At 49.1% G+C, this 13635-nt stretch overlaps 1 protein-coding gene across 1 annotated transcript in view; it reads left to right on the top strand.

Moving 5' to 3' along the window:
• The window catches only part of TXNRD2 (thioredoxin reductase 2), a 69474-nt gene extending 63194 nt beyond the window's left edge, over positions 1-6280 (top strand). Inside the window, exon 18 of the mRNA XM_035098261.3 lies at positions 5854-6280. The gene's annotated coding sequence lies outside the window, so the exon portion shown is untranslated. The remainder of the gene's footprint in view (positions 1-5853) is intronic.
• The last annotated feature ends 7355 nt before the right edge of the window (positions 6281-13635 follow it).

The following is a 13635-nucleotide window of genomic DNA, read 5'->3' on the forward strand; positions in this document are numbered from 1 at the left end:
GCAGGAACAGTGAGGGGTGTTTCTTGGGGGAGAGTTATTATTATTATTTATTACATGAGTTTGACCAAACTGTGGGAGGCAGTGGAAGACAGGAGTGCCTGACATGCTATGGTCCATGGGGTCACGAAGAGTCGGACACGACTAAACGACTAAACAACAACAACAACATATACCACCCTATACTCAGAGGTCTCAGGGCAGTTCACATAAAAGATCACAATATATAAAATCAAATTAAAAACGATAACCCAATAACACACACACCCCCAAAAAAGAGCTGCATTTAAAAAGGGTACAGGGTGTCGATCAGGTCAACCGAAGGCATGGTTAAAAAGGAACATTTTTGCCTGGCGCCTAAAGGTGTATAATGAAGGCACCAGGCGAACTTCCCTGGGGAGAGCATTCCACAGACAGGGAGCCACTGCAGAGAAGGCCCTGTTCTCGTGTTGCCACCCTCTGGACCTCTCGAGTCCTGAGAGCCAGCTCCAAGGCCCCAGCACTGCTTTGAAAGAATATCAGAGAAATGGATGGAGGGCAAGGCTGCTAGACATGATGCCTTTGTGCTACTCCAGGTGGCAGGATCGCACCAGCAGTAAACCACACTGAGCAAGATGGAGTTAACTCTTTATTAGCAAAAACAGAATCTGCAGTGTCAGGCCTAATGAGCGCAGCACCCATCTCTGACAGGTCTTGCCTCTGTGACACAGTTGCTGAGATCGAGAGTCCCAGCCTCCCTGCAGCTGCCTAAATCCTCTCCTCTCCAGGGTTTTCCCCAAGCAATCTGAGGCTGCGCCAGCATGAAGCTACCTTCTCCTCCACCCTCTGCATGCCTCTCCTGATTCTGGGAGACCAGAGAAAAGGAGTTTGTCACTCCTATCTCATAGCAGGGCAGAGCCTCAAACAAAGACGTGCTCCCCTAATTCCCCACATCCCCAGCATGTTTACACCCCTGTCTCAGCGATGTCTCCGCTGGCCTGGTCATGCCCACAGAATGGAAGTTGGCAGGATCCTCAAGGACGTGCGCTACGGGGAGCTGGCTTCCGGCACCAGGCCTGTTGGCAGACCAGCTCTGTGTTGCAAAGATGTCTGCCAGCAGGACATGGAGGCTGGCAACGTCAGCCTCACCATGTGGGAATCCCTTGCAGATGACCGCGGACAGTCAGGTCGTATCCAGACCAGAAATGGCTGCTGGGAGGAGCACAGAGAGCAGATCTGAAGCAGCGCAGTCAGACTCCATCATCTGCCCCAGCTGCAGCAAAACATGTCTCTCCCATATCGGACTCTACAGCCGCAGCAAACTCCCCAGTGGTTTGACTTCAACCCTGAAGGCGCGCTCGGATGCCAGCCATTTTTGGCCATGCTTGCTTGGGGGAGTTGGAATCCGAGAACATCTGGAGGGTCACATCTTCCCCGTTCCTCTTGTAAATATTACTGAGCTTAGATGGCTCAGTGGCCTGATTCTGTTCCAGACAGCTTCCACGTCCCCTTTTTCTAGGCCTGAACAATCTTAAATGAACTCGGCAGCTCAAGGTTACTGCTGGTGGAGCCCGGCTGCCTTTTATGAAACGCGACCCTCTTTCATTTTTTTTATTTTTTATTTTAGCATGGCATAATTTTAATTCCATTGATAAGGAAGCCTTTGTTCTCTCAGAGGGGTTATGAAAGGGAGGGCGGAGCAGCATTCTGCTAAAATCAAGGCTTCGTAGCTAGGATCTAAAGAGCAGATAGGGTAAAGTAAACATCCTGATTTTGCTCCGCGAGTTCCCGCTGCGGAAGAGGCAAGCCGTAGAATCAGGAAATGAAACTTCGGCCGGCTCGGTGGCTCTTTCGCTTGCCGCATCCTGGTTTCTGCGTGTGGGCTGTGTCTCAAAAAGCTGAATATCGCATCCTGTGTGCCGAGAACAGATGCGTTCTCTTAAGTGCGGATCCAGAGCGACACCATCCGTGCACAAACAGGGAGGTATCTCCAGGCTTGGGGGAGCCACAAAGTTAGGAGATGGAGCAATCCCCGCATTCGGGACTTTTTAATTCTGCGAGTAGAAGGTGGCAGGATAGGCATTTATACAATTGTGCATGTTTTGGAAGCAAGTGGCTAGAGAATGGTTTCTCTCCTTCTCGCATAACACTGGAGCTCATGAACATCCAGCGAAGGCGAATGTTGGAAGATCCAGGATAGATAACAGAAAGTGCAATGCATAGGTAGTCTGTGGAACTCACTCCCACTGGAGGCAGGGATGGCCACCAATTTAGATGGATTTTAAGATTAGACAAATTCATGCAGGAAAAGGCTATCAGTGGCTACTAGTCATGATGGCTATGCTCTGCCTCCCTGGTCAGAGGCAATAATGCCTCTGCATATCAGTTGCCCAAAAGCACAGAAGGAGAGTGCTGTTGTGCTCAGGTCCTCTTGACAGATTTCTCACACATCTGGGCAACCAATGTGAGACCAGGATGCTAGACTGGGTGGCCCCTGGCCTGATGCAGCAGGTTTTCCTTACGTTCTCATGCAGATGTCCCAAAAGACTCTTTAGGGAAAAGGAGATTAAGGAGAAGAAACCACTTTTGAAGAGGCCTATTGGATCAGGCCAGGCGCCTATCCCTAACCCTAGAATTGTAGAGTTGGAAAGGACCCCGAGAATCATCTAGTTCAACCGATTGCAATGAGGGGATCCTGCCCACAGCCGTCCAACATCCTGTTCTCATAGTGGCCCAGTATACCGTTCTGCCCGGACACTGAGGTCCAGCTCCGAAGGTCTTCTGCTGCTTCCCTCACTGCGAGAAGTGAAGTTACAGGGAACCAGGCAGAGGGCCTTCTCAGTAGTGGCACCCACCCTGCGGAACGCCCTCCCATCGAGGAAATAAACAACTATCTGACTTGTAGAAGACATCTGAAGGCAGCCCTGTATCGAGAAGTTTTTAATGTTTGATGCTTTATTATGTTTTATAAATTCCCTAAGCCACCCAAATTGGCTGGGGAAACCCAGCCAGATGGGTGGGGTATAAATAATAAAAATTAAAATTCAGATGCCTCTGGAAAGCCTGCGAGGGGGACTGCAGTGCAACAGTATTCTCCCTATTTGTGAGTTCAATCCACTCGTCTACAGAGGCATGCTGCCTCGGACAGTGGAGCGAGAACACAGCCAGCATGGCTCATAGCCACTGATCCTCCATTAATTTGTTTGATCGGCTTTTAAAGCCATGCATTGATCACCATAGAAGATAATACCTGAATGAATGGACCTTGGCCTGACAGGTTCATTGGGCCGGCTGTTGTTGACAACAGCTGGAAAACAAGGGAAGCAGTCTGCAGCGTGATGTTGCAGCGCAGAGCCCTCCTGGTCAGGGTGCCAGCCGGCCAGTCTCTCATGCCCACCTCCAGGTTGCTTCCTTTCACTCCCCCTCCCTCCTGGTTTTCTGACCCATTCAGAGGCATGCAGCCTCTTACACCACAGGGAGGACAAGGCCAAGGCAGAGGCACAGGGCCTTTTCGGTAGCCGCACCCTCCCGTTCAGATGTCAAAGAAATAAATAACTATCTGACTTTTAGAAGACATCTGAAGGCAGCCCTGTTCGGGGAAGTTTTTAATGTTTGGTGTTTTACTGTGCTTCATGCTTTAATTTGTTGGAAGCTGCCCAGAGTGGCTGGGGGAGACCAAGTCAGATGGGCGGAACAACAACAATTGTTGCAGCTCCTACTTATTCCTTAAGCAAAACGGCCCTTCTAAGTTTTTGCCTCATTCCTTTCCTAATTCCTTTCTTATTTCCGTCTCGGCCAGGAGGGGGAGATGCTCCCTAACATGAATCAAGGCAGATGCCTAGTTAGTCGGTTTGTCTGCTTAGCAGAAAATAATTAACTGGGCCATGATGACAAAATCCAAATCTAAATGGGGGGGGGGGGAGAAGCTCCTCTTGCTTGCCTTTCTGCAAAGGCAACCCTTGCCAGTGATTTGATCTGAAGCTCAGGCTGCCAACTTCCAGCAGGAGCCTAACTCTGTCTACTCAGAAGTCAATCCTGTTGTACTCAATGGGGCTTACACGGGAACACAGGATTCCCCAATGAGGGCTTAAGCTCAGTGGCAGAGCCCCCGCTTTGCTTGCAGAAGGTCCCAGGCAGGGGAAAGACCTTGGAAGGCCGCTGCCAGTCAGTGTCAGCAATACTGAGCTAGATGGACCAAAGGTCTGACTCAGTGCAATGCAAATTTATTTGTACCCCATTGGAGTACAAAATCTCCATTGCCTGGTAGGTTTTATCCGTGGAAAAAGAAGGTGCTCCCAGGCACCCCTGTATTCAGATGGGGTTCAGTCACATCCCAGCAAATTCAGGTCATGTGCAGTTACAGCCTTGCACAACAAGCCTGCTTCCCATAAAAAAAGACGAGACTTTCTTGCCATAAGGAAAAAGATGGGATGGTGCCCTGGAAAAGAGTGGGGTGAGACTTGCTTTGACGCAACACCGTCTTAATTTCCTGGCAAGCAAATCAGGACGAAGGCTCAATAAACAGGTAATCTGGAAGCTCCTAAATCTGATATTAAAATGATAAGTCAGGCACCTGTTTCCCAGTAGCACCAGTCTGGAGCTTCACCTATTCTGGTTTGGTTTGGTTTGGTTTTGGGAGGATGGCACAGAACACCTCGTTGCCGCAGCGTGGCCTCGGCACTCCTGGTTCCTCCTGCCCTGCCCTGAATTTCAGCCTGTGATGAAGGGACCTCTTGCATTATTTTAGCTAAAGATTCCATCCTGTTCTGAGACATTTTGGCACTGGAGGCACATCACAAAATGGTTTCCCCCTCCTTCCCTGCCTGGGGAGAAAGAAAATAAAAAAAATTCCTTCAGTAGCACCTTAAAGACCAACTAAGTTTTTATTTTGGTATGAGCTTTGGTGTGCATGCACACTTCATCAGATACACGAAAGCTCATACCAAAATAAAAACTTAGTTGGTCTTTAAGGTGCTACTGAAGGAATTTTTTTTATTTTGTTTCGACTCAGACCAACACGGCTACCTACCTGTAACTGGGGCATGCCTGCCAAGTTGCTGTCAGAGAAATAAGGGACCGGGCAGAAATAGCAGACCGGAAGTAGCGCTGCCGCCATTTTGGAACTGGGCGGAGCATGCTCAGAAGTGACTTTTGATGCTGCTTTGCCCAGTTCCAAAATGGCCGCCGCGCCAGAAGTCGCACTGCAGCCATTTTGGAACTGGGCAAAGCAGCATCAAAAGTTGCTTCTGAGCATGATCCGCCCAGTTCCAAAATGGCCGCCGTGCCAGAATAAACCGGGGGAAAACAAGAAAATCCGTTTTTTTCAGCTAGGAACAGCTGGGAAAACAGGGATTTCCCGTGGAAGCCGGGGGACTTGGCAGCTATGAACTGGGGAGAAAGAGCGAGTGAAGATCTGCGTCAGCAACAAGAGGGAATAAAGATCTACACTGGGTTCTGCTGCCCCTGTCGATCCTGCCGCCTGAGGCAGTCACCTCACTTTGCCTCATGGGTGGGCCAGCCCTATCCAGTTGTTTGTATACTTGTGGGCCTTGGAGATAAATCAATTTCCCCCTCCTGTCGTGAGACCACCAAAGGAACCTGACGGTGCTTTGCTGCAGCCAAACCGGAGGGGGGGGGGACCATACACAGTTACACGCCGGGTACGAAGCTAATTCTCACCATCTCTATCCAAAGCTCCTTCCTTTAATTGATCCCTTCATGTTGCAAGTCTTTTATTTCTGTTGTTTTAGCATCTTGATACTGCGGCCTCCTAGAGGGCTTCTCAGAAACCGAACCTGCAACGCAGCTCGAGTCTTCCATGTTGTTGTTCATCAGCTATTCCCCCCTCCTCTTTTATTTTTCCTTTACTTTCCATAGACGTCAGTCTGGATTTATGCTGACGGGATGGAACTGACGGCAAAGCAGGACGGATGGAAACGAAAAGGGATTTGCTCCTTTCTTGATGGATTCCGCCTCGTGCTCTCCAGGGATGGCCTCGTTGTAACAATATCGGCCAGGCTAACATTGACTTGAATGGTCTGATGGATGATTCGGATTATTTCCTCTGTGTGTGTGTGTGCGGAGCTGAAAAATGTGTGTGTGTGTTCACCAAACAAATAAATGCAGTCTGGCCGGCTGCCCACCCCACCCCTTTTCCCGGATGCCAGATAATGACAGCTTGTGTATTAAACCACACATTGGACTACACAAGTCTTGATGATCTGCTGGGACCCTCTTCAACACAACAGATCCCGTTATATATTTATGGTGCATATCCTCATGGAAAAATAAACATACTGCCCTACCCGCCTAGCGAATGTGGTTAATATCTGTAGTAACTCCTCCACACACACACCCGAATATGTCAGCAGCGTAGTGCCATTTTCTACTCTACTATCTTGGACAGTGTTCTCGAAGCTACCAACATGAGTTTGACCAAACTGCGGGAGGCAGTGCAAGACAGGAGTGCCTGGCGTGCTATGGTCCATGGGGTCACGAAGAGTCGGACATGACTAAACGACTAAACAACAACAACATCTTGGATGTAATCTGGTTTTTCCTCTAAGTCAGGCACCCCCAAACTCAGCCCTCCAGCTGTTTTGGGACTACAACTCCCATCATCCCTAGCTAACAGGACCAGTGGTCAGGGATGATGGGAACTGTAGTCCCAAAACATCTGGAGGGCCGAGTTTGGGGGTGCCTGGTCTAAGTAGATGTTGCTTCCATCATTCTGCCTTAGTTTTTTCCAGGGGGGGGTGTAATAAAACGAAGGGTGTGGCCTGGCATTTGATCCCAAAGTTGAGGAAATGGGCAGAAAGACGTTGGGTGGCTTTAGAAGAAAATTAGGCAACTCCATGGAGGATAAGGCTATCAGTGACTGCTAGCCACAGCATCATCTCTGACCAAGGCATCATGCTTATGAATACCAGTTTCTGCCAATCGCAGGTGGGGAGAGTTGCTGTTTCCCTTGAATGGGGCACTAGACTTCCATTGGTGCAGCCTAGGATAGCATTAGCTGTTTTTGCTGCTGCATCCCACTTCTGACACATGTTACGCTTGTGGTCCACCAAGACCCCTTGATCCTTTCCATGTGTTCAATCTTATATTTGTGCAGCTAGTTATTCCTGCCCAAGGGCAGAACCTTGCCTTCGTCCCTCCTGAGATTCATTTTGTTAGTTTTGGCCCAGTTCTCCAGTCTGTTGAATCCCAGTTCTGTCTTCTGTGGGATTAGCGGGGTTTGGGGGTCCTCTGCAGATTGGATGAGCATACCATCAATTCCTTCGTCCAAGATCATTTGACCTGTTTTGTTATGGAACCGTGGCCTTCTGGTCAATTTACCACTGTGTCGCACTACGTTTCAAATGGCGGGAAAGAACTCCACTCCAGAATTCCTCCCCAGATTTTGCCCCATGAAACCACACGTGGAAATTGCCAGGTAAGGAAGCTGGAATCAGGAAAATGGAATAAAGTGCTGCCTTGTGTTCTTTCAAGAACACAAAAGGTTCTATCCCGATTCAACTCTTGCCTTCAAATCTGCCCTTCTTCCTACGATTTTGAAACGGTTGGACTTAATCCATCATATCGGGAATGATTTTTCTGCTGGCTGATCCCAGAAATGGAAAGTCAAAATGTGTGTCCTGCATTCAGAAGAGGTCAGTGATGGGCTTGTGCCTTGAAAACCTTTAAGACAGGTCTGCGAAAGCTGTGGCCCTGCAGGTGTTGCAGCAAAGCAAGTTCCATCAGCCTCAGCCAGCATGGCCAGTGGCTAGGGGTGATGGGACTTGAAGTCCTGCCACACCTGGAGGGCCGACGTTTCCCCACGGCTGGTTTAAGATGGGGAGGGGAGTAGGAACAACAACTGCTTTTCCAATGAAGGGCCTTTGCCCCATGGGAAAAGTCAATCCAGAACTGCAGGCGATGAATAGGCAGAAACAAAAGGAATTTTCAGCCTTGAGAATAGTGGAAGTTGCCTTAGGCAGAGTTGGACCATTGGTCCATCTAGCTCAGAATTGTCTACACTGACCGGCAGCTGCTCTCCGGGACTCCAGGCAGGAGTCTCTCTCAACCCTACCTGGAGATGCCGGGGATTGAACCTGAGACCTTCTGCATGCCAAACAGATGCTCTTCCACAGCGCTACAAGAATGTAGATTGTTTCAGATATTTGCGTGCCCAAACGCAGATCCCTGCCCCTCCAGGAGACAGTCCGAGAGCAATGAATTGCACACGACAATGTACTTTGGGATTTAAAATGGCCACGGCTTTATTAACAATTTCAGATGTAGGAAACCTTGGCTTAGGCATTGGGCGTGCGTCCCTCTCAGTCCCCCAGCCGGGGCATTGAGGCACAGCAGGGTTAATCAGATCAGAGGGGGCACTGCAAAACGCGTGTTTACACAGCCAGCCCCACCACCTCAGCACAACTTAGGGGAGTTCACCAACTGCCTTTCAGCGTTTGGCCAGTGACTCCCCTCGCACAACCCCCTTTAACGGGGAACCCTGTAAATGCCACCGCAGGGGGGTGAGTCACCACTTCACGCCCCCCTTATTTGAATGATAGACTAAAGGATTCTGCCCAAGGCCTAAAACCGGCACCCGAGACCACGAAATCACAGTCTCGCCGCCAAGGCTACCTACAACTGAAAAAAACGCCACCAGCAACTTGTCAACCATTCCTCCAGGCAACGCCTGACATCGTCCAACCAGCGTTCGTTCCCTAAAGTAGTCAGCTGCACCCTGTCAGGTCTGAAAAATTCCACCCTATTGGGTTTATTGTCCGTATGGTTTACCACTTGGCTGCCGTGACGTGGGACATTCTGCATGCAAAACATGCTCTGTCACAGCACTGCAAGAATGTAGAACTCCTGTTGTTTCAAATATTCAGGAGATGTCTAAACAGCACATGAAATCCCAAGTTGTTGCTGTTTAGTCGTTTAGTCGTGTCCGACTCTTCGTGACCCCATGGACCATAGCACGCCAGGCTCTCCTGTCTTCCACTGCCTCCCGCAGTTTGGTCAAACTCCTGTTGGTAGCTTCGAGAACACTGTCCAACCATCTTGTCCTCTGTCGTCCCCTTCTCCTTGTGCCCTCCATCTTTCCCAACATCAGGGTCTTTTCCAGGGAGTCTTCTCTTCTCATGAGGTGGCCAAAGTATTGGAGCCTCAGCTTCAGGATCTGACCTTCCAGTGAGCACTCAGGGCTGATTTCCTTCAGAATGGATAGGTTTGATCTTCTTGCAGTCCATGGGACTCTCAAGAGTCTCCTCCAGCACCATAATTCAAAAGCATCAATTATTTGGTGATCAGCCTTCTTTATGGTCCAGCTCTCACTTCCATACATCACTACTGGGGAAACCATAGCTTTCCCTATACGGACCTTTGTAGGCAAGGTGTATACAATATTAAAACAATGAAAATCGGAACGTAATTCTTTGCTCCATCCCATCTCCCTCTCCTGCATCCTTCCTCCTTTCCCCCTGTGCAACCCATCTCTGCGAACCACACGATGTGAGGCAGGAGACCACCTTTCAACCAAAGCTTCTCCACCCCACCTTCAAGGGACAGCCAAATTAACTACACTGAGGGTGGGGGAGACTCTCTTCTGCTCAAGGGCTACATTCTCTGCCTCTGGCCACTGGTGAAAAGGGCAAGAGCAGCAACCAAAAGTCGTTTCTACGCATACATGCACAAATACTTCTTCATCCCTCCTTTAGACAAGTGAGAGACATGATCAGAGTTCACGGATACATTTCAGCTGGGCAAAGACCCCCAAGGAGGGCGTGACAGCCAGTGAGGGGAGAGGTGGCCTTGGGAGAAGGTGGTGTAGGCTTCAGAGCATTCTGGGGGCCGAAAGGAAAGCCCCAGATGGCCACATTTGACCCCCCCAGGCCTGAGATGCCCCACCCCTGCGCTACAAGACGATAGTGTGAATTTGTACGTGTTAAGCAAAGCAGAACCCCCTCGGGCCCTTGAGCTTAGCCAATGATTCAAACGCTTGCCTGTTTATCCCAGCTAATGAGGACTATCAGATCCACTTATGATAAATGCACATTGGCAATGCTTCCTGGAAGAGGCATGCCAAGGAGGGAACTCCCTTAAAAAAAACACAGTGGCAGCCGAGGAGGATTAACAGGAGAACGTTTGTTTCCAGTGCCAGGCTGCAACGCAGAAATGAAACTGATTACCGAGATAGCGCTCGGCTCCTCCCCCTGACAAACAAAAATCCAGCTACCGGATGAGTATCAGGTATGATTGAGACAGAAATGGGATCCGGTCTGTGTTTAAAGGGGAACCTACCTTATTCGAAAAACAACACGCTACCCAAAGCGGAACCCTCCTTTGAGATTCGTGCTGCTTCGAATTTTGCAATGCGGTTCTGCAGCCAGGTAAGAATATGAGACGAGTCAGGTCAATGGCCCACCTAGTCCGGCATCCTACCCCAAACACAAGAGCACTCTCCCTGTAGTTGCCAGCATTTGGGTGCATGGCTGCCTATGACTATGGAGGCAGAGCGCATTGAAATTATTCGCGACAACATGCTGGTCCTGCTACTATCAACAGGCAAGAATAAGCAATATGTAGGGAAATGCAATGTACCATGGTACCTTGGTTCTCAAATTTAATCCGTTCCGGAACTCCGTTCCAAAACCAAAGCGTTCCAAAACCAAGGCGCACTTTCCAATAGAAAGTAATGCAAAATGGATTAATCCGTTCCAGAATTTTAAAAACAATGCCTAAAACAGCAATTTTAAATAAATTGGAGTCCTTGCAGAGTTGAGAAAATCAAATGAAAAGATTCCAAGAGCTCTGGCCAGGTAGTAGATTAATTTTTAGAAAGTTTTAAGTTGAGAATAATAAGACAAATTCCAGTTGCAATTCAGTTTTTAGAAATCCAGGACAAGGCCCTGTTTCGGTTTATTCTTCATCAGCTCTAGTTTCATAGTTTCAAGGTCAAAGCGTACCATTCTGCTGATGAAGAATAAACTGAAACAGGGCCTTGTCCTGGATTTCTAAAAAACTGGATTGCCACTGGAATTTATCTCATTATTCTCAACTTAAAACTTTCTAAAAATTAATCTACTACCTGGCCGGAGCTCTTGGAATCTTTTCATTTGATTTTAAAACAGCAATTTAACATGGATTTTACTATCTCATGTGACCATAGATCCATAAAATGAAAGCAATAAACAATGTACTGCAGTCACACAATCAGGAGCTGAACTGGGTTCCACACAGTCACAAAAGCAAAACAAAAAAGAGCCACAAAAATGCAAAATGAATAGCAAAAACAGACAGACCTCATCGTAACACTCAAATCGGAAGCATAACACTCAAAATGGAAGTGTGGCACTCAAAACGGAGCACATTCAGCTTCTGAAAAAAAGTTCGCACTTCTGGGTTTGCAGCGTTGGGGTTCCAAGTCATTTGAGTACCAAGGCGTTTGAGAACCAAGGTACCACTGCACTAGGGTAAAGTGCGACTTAAAAATGTGTGTTACTGAATATAACATGCATTACATTAAGCGAATTTGTTTTGCCAAGAGTGTATATTAGGCCAAAGACGTACAAAAACATGTATATTTTCTGCGTGTGTATCCTTCCAAGTTTGCAGTATTGCAATGCAGCCGTCCAACCAAAACCTATGTGCAAAAATGTGTTAGGGGAAAGTCTGCATTAAAAAAAGAAAAAACCCAGCTACATTAGCGAAGGCAGCGCACACAAAAATGTGTTCTATCGTGGTAGTTGTTTACAAAGATTGCACAGCAAAAAAATGTGTACGTTCCGAGAAACACGCACTAAAATGGTGGTGAATTTTACGAGGGCGTTCAAAAGAAAGTAATAATTCTGTGAGGACCAGAATTTAAGACTGAAAGAAGCCAAAATTGCCAGGGTCGCCCAGCAAAGCTTCTAGATCACGGGTGTCAAACACAAGGCCCGCGGGCCAAATCCGGCCCGCCAGACCTCGTCATGTGGCCCGCCGAGCGCCCCAGCCAACGGGACCCAGCAGCGGGACCTTGCTGCTGAAACGCCGCGCCGACAAAGCGCCGACAAACAGCTGGGGCCGGGGGGGTAGAAAGGCGGCCAGAGCAGCGCTGCGTGGAGCGCCCCGAGCCACAGCAGGAGAAGGAGGAGGCAGCTTGCCGGGTCAGCGCCCGGCAGCGCCGCACGGAGAGTCCCGAGCCTCCGCGACGCAGCAGTGCTCTGTAGCACTTTGAATCCTCCTCCTCCTGCTACGGCTCAGCGCCTGGAAACGGCTGCTGCTGCTGAAGCACAGACAAAGCACCCAGCAGTGCCGCGTGGAGGAGGAGGAGGATTCAAAGTGCTACAGAGCACTGCTGCGTCCCAGAGGCTCGGGACTCTCCGCACGGCACTGCCGGACACCGACCCGGCAAGCCGCCTCCTCCTCCTCTTGCCTCATCTCCTCCTCCTCCTGCCGCGGCTCAGCCTCATGAACGTGAGCTCAGCAGCGGCTCAGCCTCACGAACGTGCAACTCTGAGGCTTTACGCACTTCTCCTAAAACGGACACCCGCTGCCTCACGCTGCACGGGAAATGCTTTTTGCCCCTGGGTCCCTTCGCGCTCTTTTCTGGCGCTGAATCAAGGCTGCGACCCCCCCTTCCCTTTCTTTCTTCCTCTCTCTCGTTCTTATTCTTTCTTTCCCTCTCCTTCCTTCCTTCTTTATCTCTGTCTTCTCTCCCTCTTTCATTTTCTTTCCTTTTTTATTCCCTTCCTTATTTCCTACCCTTCTTTCCTTTCCTTCCTTCCTTCCTTCCTTCCTCCCTCCCTCCCTCCCTCCCCTCCCTCTCCCTCTCCTCTCCTCCCTCTCCCTCTCCTCAGAAACATAGGGTGCTGCTTTATACTTCTGGCCCTTAAACCCTGGAACCAGGAGAGCAGCTCCAGTGAGTCAACCTCAGCCAGTCCCTTTGGTGAAGGGTGGTGGCTCACTGGCAGAACATTTGTCCTGCATGCAGAAGGACCCCAGCATCTCCAGGTACTAGTAGCTCTGCAAAGGTCCTGCATGAAACCCTAGCGAGCCTCCACCACCCAGTGCAGTTACCAAAAATCATTTTTCAATAAATTGTACAAAAATTGTACATTTGAATATCTACTTGCCATTATTCTGACTATGTTTCTGCTTTCAGAGCTAGTTATTACTTACATTATTACAAAAAACAGTAATAATTGAATGCAGTGACAATAATTTATGATAATAAAGAGTGGACACATAGTCCTACAGATACAACCGGCCCTTTGAGGGTGACCAAACTGCTGATGCGGCCCCCGATGAATTTGAGTTTGACACCCCTGTTCTAGATTGAAAGCTTCTACATTGAGGAGAAGGTTTTATTTTTGTCTCCCAATCCCCTTGCAAACTCTGCAGAAGCTCTGCCATCCTCAAAAAAACAAGGCCAGATGATTTGGAACTCTGAATCCAGGGTGAAATTCAGAGAGGTGAAAACTTCTGGAAGTCTCCCTGCCCTTGGCGTGACTTGCATACCTCCGTGGGGCTAAACCCCGCATTTGACGAACATGGATGGATGGAGGTTCACGCTCTGCTGAGCGGAGACTTGTACCGTCATTCAAAAATGCAGGGAAAGGAGAGGAGACGGCGAGAGGCCGGCAACCAGATCCACCCCCCTCGCCTTAATTGAGGCGGTTGCCG

The sequence above is a fragment of the Zootoca vivipara genome, chromosome 16 (assembly GCF_965207765.1).
Source record: "Zootoca vivipara chromosome 16, rZooViv2.hap1.1, whole genome shotgun sequence".
Lineage (NCBI taxonomy): Eukaryota > Metazoa > Chordata > Lepidosauria > Squamata > Lacertidae > Zootoca > Zootoca vivipara.